This window comes from Somniosus microcephalus, unplaced genomic scaffold, assembly GCF_052327205.1.
Source record: "Somniosus microcephalus isolate GS21.2 unplaced genomic scaffold, FLI_Smic_1.0 unresolved_chr8, whole genome shotgun sequence".
NCBI classification, from domain to species: domain Eukaryota; kingdom Metazoa; phylum Chordata; class Chondrichthyes; order Squaliformes; family Somniosidae; genus Somniosus; species Somniosus microcephalus.
Genome location: NW_028225186.1, coordinates 20,179,443 through 20,194,749, shown reverse-complemented (window position 1 = coordinate 20,194,749; position 15,307 = coordinate 20,179,443).

Below are 15,307 nucleotides of genomic sequence, written 5' to 3'. Positions count from 1 at the left end.
AACACCGGGAGCTGCGCCGAAACCCTCTCTGACTCGCCGTGTGCATGTCCGTCTTGTCACCAGCGACAGAAACGAGAGGCTGATACCTGGAATGGCGGGAATGACCTACGAAGAGAGATTAAATAGTTTGGGCTTGTACTCACTGGAGTTTAGAAGATTGAGAGGGGATCTCATCGAAACATATAAAATTATGGCAGGCCTGGACAGGCTGAATTCAGAGAGAATGTTTCCAATGGCCGGGGAGCACAGAACCAGGGGCCACAGTCTAAAAATAGCGGGCAAATCATTTAAAACAGAGATGAGGAAGAATTTCTTGACTCAAAGAGTGGTGAGCCTGTGGAATTCCCTGCCACAGAGGGCTGTGAAGGCTAATTCAATAAATATTTTCAAGAGAGAATTGGATATATTTCTGAAGGCTAAGGGGATTAAGGGTTACGGAGAAAAGCGGGGACGGGGTACTGAACTGGTAAGATCAGCTATGATCTCAGATGAAGATCAGCCATGATCTCATTGAATGGCGGAGCAGGCTCGAAGGGCCGAATGGCCTACTCCTGTTCCTATCTCTATGTTTCTATGGAACCCTGAAATAGCCTGAACACCAGCCTCTCTCTATACTGGGACGGCCCGGGGACTCCCACTACGGACGCGAGTCACCAAATCGGTCGTACGGGCCCACTGAGCGCACGACACAGGGGAATCTCATTGCAAACACTGCGTGTGCATACGTTGCTCACAAAGCTCAATGGGGTCACAGGCCCTGACCCGCTCAGAGGCACCTGTGTGACAAGACAACAAATGAAACTTGCTGGAATGTTTCTGCTGTCTTGTCGGACGGACCCACTGAGCGCACAACACAGTGGAATCTGACAAACACTGCTTGTGCATTAGCCCCAGTAAACAACTCAGTGGGGTCACAGGCCCTGACCCGTTCAGAGGCACCTGTGCGACAAGACAATAAATGAAACTCGCTGGAATATTTCTGCTGTCTTGTCATTTTAGACGGGCCCACTGAGTGCACTAGCCCCAGTAAACAACTCAGTGGGGTCACAGGCCCTGACCCGTTCAGAGGCACCTGTGTGACAAGACAACAAATGAAACTTTAAAGACACTGGCATGTACATCTTGTTTCTGCTGTCTTGGACTGGCCCACTGAGCGCACAACACAGGGGAACTTGGTGCAAACACTGCGTGTGCATAAGCTCAGTGGGGTCACAGGCCCTGACCGGTTCAGATGCACCTGTGTGACAGACAGCAAACGAAACTTAGACGCTGGAATTATTTATATGTTTCTGCTGTCTGTCTACGATTTCAGATTCACACTTAGAGTTTTTTTGTCATTAAGTCATAAAAGCCACAAAACCAATTTAATATGACTTTCCAATACTCTTTGAAAGGTCTCTATATTGATAAAATGAGCCTTTTAGCAAAGTAACACTTTTCGGGCCTTTTCAAAGTGCTCCCGCTGAGTGAATTTTGTTCTGAAAATCGTGTTCCCGAAAATCTCCGGGCACCCCGCCAACCCCCCCTGCCAGAAATGACAAGTGTCAAATCAGCGGGTCAAACGGCCACCTCTATCCGACCAGGAGAACCCAAATCGCCGCAAATGGAATTTTTTTTTTTCTTCATCGGGACTTCCGACAAGGTTAATGATTTCCCAAACTCCAACTCATTAACTATGTTCTGAGACACTTGCCAGAAATGAGACATGTCAATTTGGCGGCAGCAACTCACTTTCCCAAGCCGGAAAGCATCACCCGAGGCCCGCGTGAAGCGGCCGAATCTTTCCTCATCGGACTTCCGCGTTGTGGTTAATCATGTCTCGAAATCGTTAAATGCACATGTCAATTTGGCGGGAGCAACTCACTTTCCCAAGCCGGAAAGCAACACCGGAGGCCCGCTTGAAGGGCCCTAATATTTTCCCATTGGACTTCCGTGTTTTGGTTAAAGATGTCTCGAAATCAAAAAATGCACATGTCAATTTGCCTGGAGCAACTCACTTTCCCAGGCCGGGAAGCAACACCCGAGGCCCGCAAAAGGCGGCCGAATATTTTCTCATCGGACTTCCATATTTTGGGGGTTAGATTCTCTCCCGCCATCCAACCCCCTGGCCACGGGTCGCTCACTCACTTTCAGCCCGGGCCTTGCCAATTTGGTTAATCAGTTAGCCATGCTCCAGACTCGGCCTCGCCTTTTTTCATTTATGGTTAATGATGTGCCAAGGCTCGGACTTAGTCTCTCCAGCAGCCAAAACTTTTCACTGTTTAATGAGGTGCCCAGCCCGGCACTTAGTCTCTCTCCCCAGCAAGCTTACTTGGTCGGCCGACATTTGGATCGATTTTCGGGGCTTAATCGGGTCGAATAAGGTCCCTTACGGAAAGGGAGCCGAAGCCCCGGCCTCTGCCAGGCGTCAGGCTGCCGTTTATTAAGCCCGACCAAAAACCCGAAAATTGGTTAAAAATGGAAATAAATTTCCACCCAAAAAGGGTTAAAAGTCGGTTGGACGGCAGCCCGGGTCGGTCTCTGCAGACCTGGAGGCCCTAGACAGTAATCTGGAAAACAGACCAAGTCTCGAAAAACCACCTCCTACCATTCTCCAGGTACCCCGCCAACCCCCCCTGCCAGAAATGACAAGTGTCAAATCAGCGGGTCAAACGGCCACCTGTATCCGACCAGGAGCACACAAATCGCTGCAAATGGCCCTTTTTTTTTTCTTCATCGGGACTTCCGTCTTGGTTAATGAGTTCCCGAACTCCAACTCATAAACTATGTTCGGAGACACTTGCCAGAAATGACACATGTCAATTTGGCGGGAGCAACTCACTTTCCCAAGCCGGAAAGCATCATCCGAGGCCCGCTTAAAGGGCCCGAATCTTTTCCCATCGGACTTCCGTGTTTTGGTTAATCATGTCTCGAAATCGTTAAATGCACATGTCAATTTGCCAGGAGCAACTCACTTTCCCAAGCCGGAAAGCATCACGGGAGGCCCGCTTAAAGGGCCCGAATCTTTCCCATCGGACTTCCGTGTTTTGGTTAATGATGTCTCGAAATCATTAATGGCACATGTCAATTTGCCGGGAGCAACTCACTTTCCCACGTCGGGAAGCATCACCCGAGGCCCGCAAAAGGCGGTCAAATCTTTTCCCTTCTGTACTTCCAGTGCACATTTGAATGGCCATATCTCCGCACTCCCGCGTCGGAGCCAGGCTGTTTTTACACCGTTCGACGCGGCTTCCCGTGCCCGTTCGAATGCCGCCTGGCTCGGCGAAAAAGGAGAAATTTTGTATTTTTCGGCCGATTTCGGGAAAACATTTTCCCGCTCTGAACTCGGATTTTTCGGCTTTAATCGTGTCGGATACGGTCCCTTACGCAAGGGAGCCGAAGCCCCGACCTCTGCCGGGCGTCAGGCTGCCGTTTTTAAGCCCGACCAAAAACCCGAAAATTGGTTAAAAATGGAAATAAATTTCCACCCAAAAAGGGTTAAAAGTCGGTTGGACGGCAGCCCGGGTCAGTCTCTGCAGACCTGGAGGCCCTAGACAGTAATCTTGAAAACAGACCAAGTCTTGAGAAACCACCTCCTACCATTCTCCAGGCACCCCGCCAATCCCCCCTGCCAGAAATGACAAGTGTCAAATCAGCGGGACGGATTTGACTTTTGTGAACGACCACCGGCACTTTTTTCGGCTACAGGCAGTCAAATCTTTCTCCTTCCGTACTTCCAGTACAAATTTGAACGGCCATATCTCCGCACTCCCGCGTCGGAGCCAAGCCGTTTTAACACCGTTAGACGCGGCTTTCCGTGCTCGTTCGAATGCCGCCATTGTAGGCGGAAAAGGAGAATTTTTTTATTTTTCGGCCGATTTCGGGAAAAAATTTCCCCCCTCTGAACTCGGATTTTTCGGCTTTAATCGTTTCGTATACGGTCCCTTACGCAAGGGAGCCGAAGCCCCGGCCTCTGCCGGGCGTCAGGCTGCCGTTTTGAAGCCCGACCAAATCCCGAAAATTGGTTAAAAATGGAAATAAATTTCCACCCAAAAAGGGTTAAAAGTCGGTTGGACGGCAGCCCGGGTCGGTCTCTGCAGAGCCTCAGCAGATGGTGGAGACAGGGACAGCAGTGGAGAGTCCTAGTCGGAGGGCGCAGCACTCTCCCAGCTCGGCTCGGCTCAGCTGCATGTCGACCCTCTGCCTTTGGGTAGATCCACAGTATCAGCAGTGATAGCACTCCAGGAAACTATGCAGGAGTCTCTGGCAGGTTTTGTCTCCAGGGCTGCTGTGAGTGCGGAGCGAATGGAACAGTCCACCGCTAACGCGAGCAGAGCCTTTGTGGAGTCATTGGCGCATCAAGGCATTACCACGGAAAGGATGGCAACCTCCGTGGAAAGGCTGGCTATGGCCATGGAGGAGATACGTCGCGCGAGTAATGAAAACATGGTGACTGTTCAGACTAGACTGACATCTCTGGAGGAGCGATGCGCAGCTAGTGAATGGAGAAACCAGACCTTCATGGCAGTCCCTCTGAGAAGGACTGCCAGTCCCGACACGGGTCCCCATGGCTCCGCTGATGTGCAGCAAGGTGCTCTCTCGCCACTTGCAAGCGCTGAGGGGGACCTGACCCATGAGAGGGATGAAAGTGGCAGAGAACAAGGAGGTGGGGGCTCCTCTCCAAGCGCTCAAGCTTCCATGCCACTGACAAGTCCTCGGTCAGAGCCCCACCTGAGTCAGCACCCAAGTGAGATCGGCGTCTCAACCCCTGCACAGCCGCAGGAGAAGGAGACTGCTGCGCAGCCCTTACAGGCTCGCAGACCCAGAGGACGCCCGCCAAATGTGTCCAGACAGGAGCAGCAAGGAAGTGAGCAAGGGGCCTCCACATCTGCTGATGCCACTGGGGTTCCACTACGTAAGAGCACGCGTAAGAGAAATAACCTGCACAAATAGTCACAAGGGCAGTCACTTGGGTGGAATTTAACGTGTTATGGTTGAAAGGCATCAGAATAATGTGATTAAAACATCAGTTGGCTACTGCTGTAGTTGTGGCGTGTGTCATTTCGCGAATGGGACTTTCACTTTGAGGTCAGTATGGTGGTCACATCGCTAGAACTCAACTGCTCCCTGGCTATTGTCAGTGCTCAGGTAAAAGGATGCAAGGCACTAGTCCCTCATGGGCGAGGCTCAGCAAATCTGGCCACTTTGAACGCGTCCCTTGCATCCAGCCACCAATATTCTCGCGCACTGCTGCCGCTGGTTGATGAGCCTCTGCAAGATGTTCGCCTTCGCTCTCCTCCTCCCCCTCCTCCTCCTCCTCATCTGAGGAGGATATGCCAGGAGCCACTTGGTCCTCGGCCATCTACAAGCCACGACGCTGTGCCATGTTGTGAAGCACACCGCAAACCACAACGATTCTGGAGACCCTGGCTGCTGAGTATTGCAGGGCTCCACCTGATCTATCCAGGCATCTGAAGCGCATCTTCAGCAGATCAATGGTCTGCTCGATCATGACTCTGGTGGAAAGGTGGCTGGAGTTGTAGTTCTCCTCAGCTGCGTTGGATGGGCTCCTCAGCAGCGTCAATAGCCACGTCTTCAAGGGATAGCCTTTGTCTCCAAGTAGCCATCCATTAATTTGGTCTGGCGGACTGAATAGCGGAGGCACAGTAGACTGGCGCAGTATGAGGGAGTCATGGCAACTGCCAGGGTACTTGGCACAAACATGCAAAATTTCCTTCTTGTGGTTACAGACCAGCTGAACGTTCAGGGAGTGGAAGCCCTTGCGGTTGACAAATATACCAGGATTGTGATGGGGAGCCTTAAGGGCCACATGTGTGCAATCAACGATGCCCTGCACGCTTGGAAAGCCTGCAAGATTCGCAAATCCATCCGCTCTCGCCATGACACTTGCTAGATCCTTGGTGAAATGGATGTGATTGTGCGCGATGGCAAAGAGGGCATCAGTTACCTGCTTGATGCAGGTGTGTGCGGCCGCCTGTGAGACGCCGCTGATGGCTGCTGCTGATCCCTGGAATGAGCCTGATGCAAAAAAGTTGAGTGCGATGGTGACTTTGACGGCCACTGATAAGGGGTGTCCAGCTGTTCCTCTGGGCTCCAGGTCTTGCTGCAACATTGCGCGGATGTCAGCCACCATCTCTCACGAAAGTCGGAGACGCATTTGGCACTCCCGCTGAGACATGTCGAGGTAGCTGCACCTGCGTCTGTAGACCCTGCTTGGGGGGTATCTCCTGCGCCGATGGACTTCCATGCGCTGGCCCCTTCTGGCCTGTGCATCCTCAGGTGGGGCAGCAGCAGCTTGGCGCAACTGTTGCTGCTGCTGCTGTTGGGCGGCCTCATGTAATATCCAGAAGGGCAGGCCAAAAACAGCTCCCATGCTTCTGGTAGATGCCTCAGTTGAGGAAGCGCTCAGTGAAGGTGGCGAGAGGGGTTTCCCAGGAGGTCACACTGGAGATGGTTGTCAGGCTGCAAACTTCCAGAGCTTTGGGAAGCCTTCTGAAAGATCCGCCAGACCTGCGAGAGCAAAGTTATGCCACCTGCAATTAAAGCCTGTTCAAATCTGCCATTTAATGGTTGAGCTGCAGCTGCTACTCCTCAAGCCAGTTGGGATTATAGAGCCAATTGAGGGCTTGTTCAGGGCCTTAAGGGCCTATCCCGCCTCCTGGAGGCGGGACGGAGTCGGGACCAGCAGACACGAATTTCGGAAAATCCAGCCCGAAATGTGGGGAACACGACCGCAACCCCAACCCACCCGCCGTAGCAAAATCCCGCCCAATGTGTCTGTTTAAAATTGATGTGCTCTCAGTCCCGAATCATTCTGTGTCTGTTTAAAAGGGATGTTCTGTCAGTTCCGGATAATTCTGTGTCTGTTTAAAAGGGGTGTACTTTCAGTCCCGGATCATTCTGTGTCTGTTTAAAAGGGATGTGCTGTTTATACGGATCGTGCCAGTCCTGAACCATTTCAAAATCATGAGGGACCTGGAGAGAGTAGATCCAGAGCAACTGTTGCCATTAGCAGAAGTGTCAAATACCAGTGGACAGAGATTTTAGGAGATTGGCAGAAGAACCAAAGGCGACATGAGGACAAACATTTTTATGCAGCGAGTGGTTAGGATCTGGAAAACACGGCCTGAAAGGGTGGTGGAAGCAGATTCAATCGTGGCTTTCAAAAGGGATTTGGATAAGTAACAGAAGGAACAAAAATTGCCGGGCTACGGGGAAAGGGCGGGAGAGTGGGCCTAGCTGAAGTGCTCTTGCAGAGAGCTGCCACGGGCTGGAAGGGTGGAATGGCCTCATTCTGTGCTCTAACAATGCTATGATTGTATGATTGATCACTCTGTATCTGCATCTTTTGTAAAAGAGATATATATTCAGCTGCGACATCTGATTGGTTGTGGCATTGATCTCGGAGTCCAGTGCGATTTAGGCATGATGATCTGAACCCTGCCCGACGCAGATCTGCTCATTCTGTTGAAATATCAAACGCCTCCATAATTTTAAGATATCTATCCTTCATCCCTCAGCCTCCACTTTCCCATAGAAAAGAACGCCAGCCTGTTCTGTCTTTCCTGATATTTATATCGTCTCAGTTATTGTTTCATCCTTCTTAATCTTATTTTTTTTAATTCGTTTCTGGGATGTGGGATTCGCTGGCCAGGCCAGCATTTATTGCCCATCCCTAAATTCCCTTGAGAAGGTGGTGGCGAGCGCCCTCTCGAAACGTTGCCTTCTGTGTGGTGAAGGTACTGTCAAAGTGTTGTTCGGTAGGGAGTTCCAGGATTTTGACCCAGCAACGATGAAGGATTGGCGATTTAATTCTAAGTCAGGATTGTGACCACAGCAGTGGTGGTCCTGGGTGAAGCTGCGGCGGTGGCGGAGCTAACTTAAAACCGAGGCAGCAGCAGCAGGTAGGCCCCAGAGCGGCGGCAGACCTTGTTGGAGTGGTGGCAATTTAAGGGGTGGCAGCAGGTAGGCTCTACAATATCAGAGCTGGAGAGAGAGAATTCAAAATTAATCAAAGTGTGACGTCACCAGAAAGCAGGTAAGTGATTGCTTGGTGAGCATTTCTCTCTTTCTCCTTTTTTCCAAAAGTAAACTGTGGTTTATAGTTTCTCAGCTCTCTGTGGTGTAGCGGGGACTGTTGGTAAACAAGGACCCTTGCGTATATCATTTAATTATAGTGTAATTGGTGGTTTTGATTTGATTTAATTTAATTCAAATTAATTAAAGGGTAAGTGATGGCAGGACGACCAAATGTGCAGGAAGGGTATCCAGCAGCAGCTACTGGCAGGCTGCATTGCGGCGCTGGAGCTGCGAATGGGTACATACTGGAGCATTCGCGATGCTGAGAATGTCGTGGATAGCACATTTAATCAGTTGGTCACACCACAGGTATAGGTTGCATAGGCAGAAAGGGAATGGGTGACCACCAGGCAGAGTAGTAGGTGCAGGCAGGTAGTGCAGGAGTACACTGTTGTCATCCCCCTCTCAAACAGATATACCGCTTTGGATATTGTTCAGGGGGATGGCTTATCAGGGGAAACATAGAAATATAGAAACACAGAAGATAGGAGCAGGAGTAGGCCATTCGGCCCTTCGAGCCTGCTCCACCATTCAATGAGATCATGGCTGATCATCCAAATTCAGTACCCTGTCCCTGCCTTCTCCCCATATCCTTTGACCCCTTTAGCCTTAAGAAATATATACAACTCCTTCTTGAATATATTTAATGAACTGGCCTCCACCGCCCTCTGTGGCAAAAAATTCCACAGGTTCACCACTCTCTGGGTGAAGAAATTCCTCCTCATTTCAGTCATAAATGGCTTACCACTTATCCTTAGACCAGGACCCCTGATTCTGGACTCCCCGGCCATTGGAAACATCCTTCCTGCATCTAGTCTGTCCAGGCCTGACAGAATTTTATAGGTTGCGACGAGATCCCCTCTCAATCTTCTAAACTCCAGTGAGTATAATCCCAATCGACACAATCTCTCCTCATACGTCATTCCTGCGATCCCAGGTATCAGCCTGGTGAATCTTCGCTGCACTCCTTCTATGGCAAGACCGTCCTTCCTCAGATAGGCCGACTGTTGGTAAACCATTTAACTGTAGTGTAATTAGTGTGATTGATTGATTTAATTCAAATTCAATTAATTAAAGGGTAAATCATGGCAGGACAGCCCGGCCACGTCGTATGATCCTCCTGCGATATGTAGGAACTCAGGGACACTTCCTGTGTCCCTGACAACTACATGTGCAGGAAGTGCATCCAGCTGCAGCTACTGACAGACCGCATTGCGGCACTGGAGCTGCGATTGAATGCATACTGGAGCGTTCGCAATGCTCGGGATGGCGTGAATAGCGCGTTTACGGAGCTGGACACACCGCAGGTAGAGGTTGGACAGGAAGAAAGGTAATGGGTGACCAACAGGCAGAGTGCTATGCGCAGACAGGTAGTGCAGGGGTCCCCTGTGGACATCCCCCTCTCAAACAGATACACCACTTTGAGTGCTGTTGGGGGGGTGGCTTATCAGAGGAAAGCAGCAGCAGCCAACTTCGTGGCACCAGGGGTGGCTCTGCTGCAAAGCACGGGAGGAAAAGGAGGGTTAGAACTATATTAATAGGGGATACTATTGTAAGTGGAATAGATAGGCGTTTCTGCAGCTGCAAAGGATACTCGAGCATGGTGTGTTGCCTCCCTGCTGCAAGGGTCAAGGATGTCTCAGAAGGGCTGCGGAACATTTTGGAAATGGAGTGTGAACAGCTACTTGTCGTGGTGCATATAGGCACCAACGATATAGGTAAAAAACGGGATGAGGTCCTAAAAGCGGAATATAGGGAGTTGGAGGTAAATTTTAAAAAATAGGACCTCCAAGGCAGTAATCTCAGGATTGCTTTCAGTGCCACGTGCTAGTCAGAGTAGAAATAGAAGGATATTTCAGCTAAATACGTACGTAGCTAGAGGAATGGTGCAAGGGAGAGGGGTTCAAATTCCTGCAACATTGGAACCGGTTCTGGGGGAGGTGGGACCAGTACAAACCGGATGGTTTGCACCTGGGCTGGACCAGGACCGATGTCCTAGGGGGAGTATTTGCTAGTGCTCTGGGGGCGGGTTTAAACTAAATTGGCAGGGTTATGGGAACCTGAGCAGGGAGACAGAGGAAAGGGAATCAAGGATAGAAGCAAAAGACAGGAAGGAGAAAAACAAAGGTGGCAGTCAAAGAAATCAAGGGTTTAGATCAAACATAGCCAGAGTAAATAACAATTCTAAAAGGTCTAAGAGCGTTAAAAAAACAAGCCTGAAGGCTTTGTGTCTTAAGGCGAGGAGCATTCATAATAAGGTGGATGAATTAGCTGTGCAGATAGAGGTAAACAAATATGATATGATTGGGATTACGGAAACATGGCTCCAGGGTGACCAAGGCTGGGAATTCAACATCCAGGGGTATTCAATATTCAGGAAAGATAGGTAAAAAGGAAATGGAGGTGGGGAAGCATTGCTGGTTAAAGAGGGGATTAAAACAATTGTAAGGAAGGATATTAGCCCTGATGATGTGGAATCTGTATGGTTGGAACTGAGAAATACCAAGTGGCAGAAAACGTTAGTGGGAGTGGTATATAGACCCCCAAACAGTAATGCGGAGGTTGTGGATGGCATTAAAAGGGAAATTATTGAAGCGTGAAATAAGGGCACAGCAGTTAACATGGGTGACTTTAATTTACATATAGATTGGGCTAACCCAATTTTGTAACAATACTGTGGAGGAGGAATTCCTAGAGTGTATATGGGATGGTTTCCTGGACCAAAATGTCGAGGAACCAACCAGAGATCAGGCCATCTTAGACTGGGTATTATGTAATGAGAAATGATTCATTAGCAATCCTGTTCGAGTCCCCTCGGGTCGGAGCGATCATAATATGATAGAATTCTTCATTAAGATGGAGAGTGAAGTAGTTGACTCAGAGACGAGGTTCATGAATTTAAATAAAGGAAACTATGATGGTTTGAGGTGCGAGTTGGGTAGGATTGCTTGGGCAACGTCACTCAGAGGGGTGACGGTGGATAGGCCATGGTAAACATTCAAAGATCGCATGGATGTACTACAGAATTTGTTCATCACAGTTTGGCATAAAAATAAAACAAAAAGGTGACTCAACCGTGGCTAAGAAGGGAAATTAGGGATAGCATAAGATCTAACGGGAGGACATATAAATTGGCCAGGATAAGCAGTAAACCTGAGGATTGGGAGCAGTTTAGGTTGAAGCAAAGGAGGACAAAGGGATTAAGTAAGAGGGGGAAAATAGAGTTTGAGAGCAAGCTTGCAGTGAACATAAAAACTGACTGTAAAAGCTTTTATAGATATGTGAAGAGAAAAACATTGGTGAAGTCAAGCGTAGGTCCCTTGCAGTCAGAAACAGGGGAATTTATAATGGGGAGCAAATACATGGCAGACCAATTACTACACACTTTGTTTCTGTCTTCACAAAGGAGGACAAAAATAACCTCCGAGATATGTCGGGGAACATAGGGGCTAATGCGAGGGAGGAAGTGAAAGAAATCAGTATTTGTAGGGAAATAGTGTTAGGGAAATTGACAGGATTGAAGGCCGATAAATCCCGAGGGCCTGATAATCTACATCCTATGGTACTTAAGGAAGTGGTCCTAGAAATAGTAGATGCATTGTTGGTCGTCTTCCAAAATTCGATAGATTCTGGAACAGTACCTATGGATTGGAGGGTAGCTAATGTTGCCCCACAATTCAAAAAAGGTGGTAGAGATAAAATGGGGAATTATAGGCCGGTAAGCCTGGCATCGGTAGTGGGGATAATGCAAGAGTCCTATATAAAATCTGTAATATCAGAGCAGTTGGAAAACAGTGACAGGATCGGACAAAGTCAACATGGATTTGCAAAAGGTAAATCGTGTTTGACTAATCTATTGGAATTTTTTGAGGATGTATCTGGTAAAATAGATAAGGGAGAACCAGTGGATGTTGTGTATTTGGACTTTCAAAAGGCTTTCGATAAGTCCCGCATAAGAGATTAGCGTGTAAATTTAAGGCACATGGGATTGAGGGCAAGGTATTGACTTGGATAGAGAACTGGTTGGCAGTCAGACAGCAGCGTGTTGGGATAAACCGGTCTTTTTCTGAGTGGCAGGCAATTACTAGTGGGGTACTGCAGGTTTCAGTCCTAGGACCGCAGCTATTCACAATATACATTAATGATCTAGACGAGCGAACTAGAGGAGGATGCCGAGAAACTTCAGTATGATTTGGACAGGTTGGGTGATTGGGCAGAAGCATGGCAGTTGCAATATAACGTGGATGATAGCGAGGATATCCGCTTTGGTGTCAAATACAGGAAGGCAGATTATTATCTGAATGGCAATAGATTGGGAGAAGGGGAAGTGCAACGTGACCTGGGTGTCTTTGTGCACCAGTCGGTGCAGGTAAGCATGCAGGTGCAGCAGGTGCTTAAGAAGGCAAATTGTATGTTGGTCTTCGTAGCGAGAGGGTTCGAGTACAGGAACAAGGATGTCTTGCTACAGTTGTACTGAGCCTTGGTGAGCCCACATCTTGAGTGTTGTGTGCAGTTTTGGCCCCCTAATCTGAGGAAGGATGTTCTTGCCATGGAGGGAGTGCAGCGAAGATTCACCAGGCTGATACCTGGGATAACGGGAATGACATTGAGGTGAAATTGGATCGATTGGGCATATACTCGCTGGACTTTAGAAGAATGTGAGGGGATCTCATTTAAATGTATAAAATTGTAACATGACTAGATGCAGGAAGGGTGCTCCCGATGGACGCGGAGTCCAGAACCAGGTGCCACAGTCTAAGGATAAGGGGTAAGCCATTTAGGACAGAGATGAGGAGGAATTTCTACACCCAGAGAGTGGTGAACCTGTGCAATTCTCTACCACAGAAGGCATTAGAGGCCAATTCATTAAATATATTCAAGAATGAGTAAGATATATTTCTTAAGGCTAAAGGGATCAAGGGATATGGAGAGAAGGCAGGGACAGGGTACTGAATTTGGATGATCAGCCATGATCTCATTGAATGGCAGAGCAGGCTCGAGGGTCCGAATAGACAACTCCTGCTCCTGTCTTCTATGTTTCTATGTGTGTGACTTGGAGGGGAACTTGGAGTTTTGTGTTCCCATACGCCTGCTGTCCTTATCCTTCTAGGCAGAAGGGGTCGCTGGTTTGGGAGATGCTGCCGTAGAAGCCTTGGTGAGTTGCTGCAGTGCATCTCGTTGATGATACACACTGCAGCCAAGGTACGCATGTGGTGGAGGGAGTGAATGTTTACCGTGGTGGATTGGGTGCCAATCAAGCGGGCTGCTTTGTCTTGGATGGTGTAGAGCTTCTTGATTGTTGTTGGAGCTGCACTCATCCAGTCAAGTGGAGAATATTCCAACACACTCCTTACTTATGATTTGCAGATGGTGGACAGGTTTTGCGGTGTCAGGAGATGAGACACTCGTCGCAGAATACCTAGCCTCTGACCTGCCATTGTTGCCACAGTATTTATGTGGCTGGTGCAGTTCATTTTATGGTGAATGATAACCCCCCAAGATCTTGATGGTGGGGGTTTCATCGCTGGTCATACCTTTGAAGGTCAAGCGGAGGTGGTTTGACACCCAATTGTAGGAGAAAGTCATTGCCGGGCACGTCTGTGGTGCGAATGTAACCAACAGCATATCAGCCCAAGCCTGAACGTTGTCCAGGTCTTGTTGCATGCGGGCATGCACTTCCTCATTATCTGAGGAGTTGTTAATGGTGCTCAATACTGTGCAGTTATCAGCGAACATCCCCATTTCTGACCTTATCTTGAAGGGAAGGTTATTGATGAAGCAGCTGAAGATGGCAGGGCCTACAACAGTGCCCTGAGTTACTCATGCAGCGATGTCCTGGGGCTGTGATGATTGACCATCAACTACACAACCATATTCCTTTCTGCTAGGTAAGGCTGTGGAGCTTTTCCCCACTGATACCTGAATCATTGACATCAGTTTTACTAGGGCTCCTTCATGCCGCACTCGGTCAAATGCTGCCTTGATGTCAAGGGCAATCACTCTCACCTCACCTCTGGCATTCAGCACCTTTGAGCATGATAGCAAAATACTGCAGATGTTGGAAATCCTTTGAGCATGTTTGGTCTAAGGCTGTAATGAGGTCAGGAGCCGAGTGGACTTGTTGGAACCTAATCTGGGCATCAGTGAGCAGGTTTTTGGTGCATAAGTGCCGCTTGATACCACTGTCAATGAAAACTTCCATCACTTTGCTGACGATTGAGAGTTGACTGATAATTCGTAATTGGCCGGGTTGGATTTATCATGCTTTTTGAGGACAGTACACTCCTGGGCAGTTTTCCACATTGTCGGATAGATGCCGGTATTGTATCTGTAATGGAACAGCTTGGATAGAGGCACGGCTGGTTCTGGAGCACAAGTCTTCAGCACGATATCCGAGATTTTGTCGTGGCCTTTGCTGTATCCAGTGAGCTCAGCTGTTTCTTGATATAACGTGGAGTGAATCGAATTGGCTGAAGACTGGCTAATGTGATGGTGGGGACCTCTGGAGAAGGTTGATATGGATCATCCACTCGGCACTTCTGGCTGTAGATTGATGCAAACGCTTCAGCCTTGTCTTTTGCACTCACGTGCTGGGCATCGAGGATGTTTCCCACCGCACTCCTTGTAGGCTGCATTTTAGTCCTGAATGGGAGGGATGTCATGTCCTGTCAAGGAATGGGCAGGTTTACCTGTGCTGTGTGCTGGTTGCTGCAGGAATTTAATTGATTAAACTGCAGTTCACAGCCTGTAGACACTCGGGGTCCCCAAACCTTGTGTGATTGAGAGAGGGAGAGAGATTGACAGGGAGAAATAGAGAGAGAGAGAGAAAGAGAAAGAGAGAGAGACAGAGAGAGACAGAGAGAGACGGAGTGAGAGACAGAGAGAGAGAAAGAGAGAGAGAGAGAAAGAGTGAGACAGAGACAGAAAGAGAGAACTAGCGAGAGAGGGAGAGTGAGAGAGAGACTGAGAGAGAGTTGCCTGTGACGCCTCTTCTCTGCAGCTATCCAGTTAGTTCTACTCCCCTGCTCTGTCCCCATAGTCATGTACGTTTTCCCTTCAAGTCTTTGTCCAATTCTGTTATGAAAGTTGCTATTAAATCTGCTTCCTCCACACATTCCACATCATAAAATCTCGCTGCTTAAAAACATAGTTCTGCATGTCGCCCCTGGTTCTTATATCAATCATCTTAAATCGGTGCCCTCTGTTTACCACACCTTCTGTCACTGGA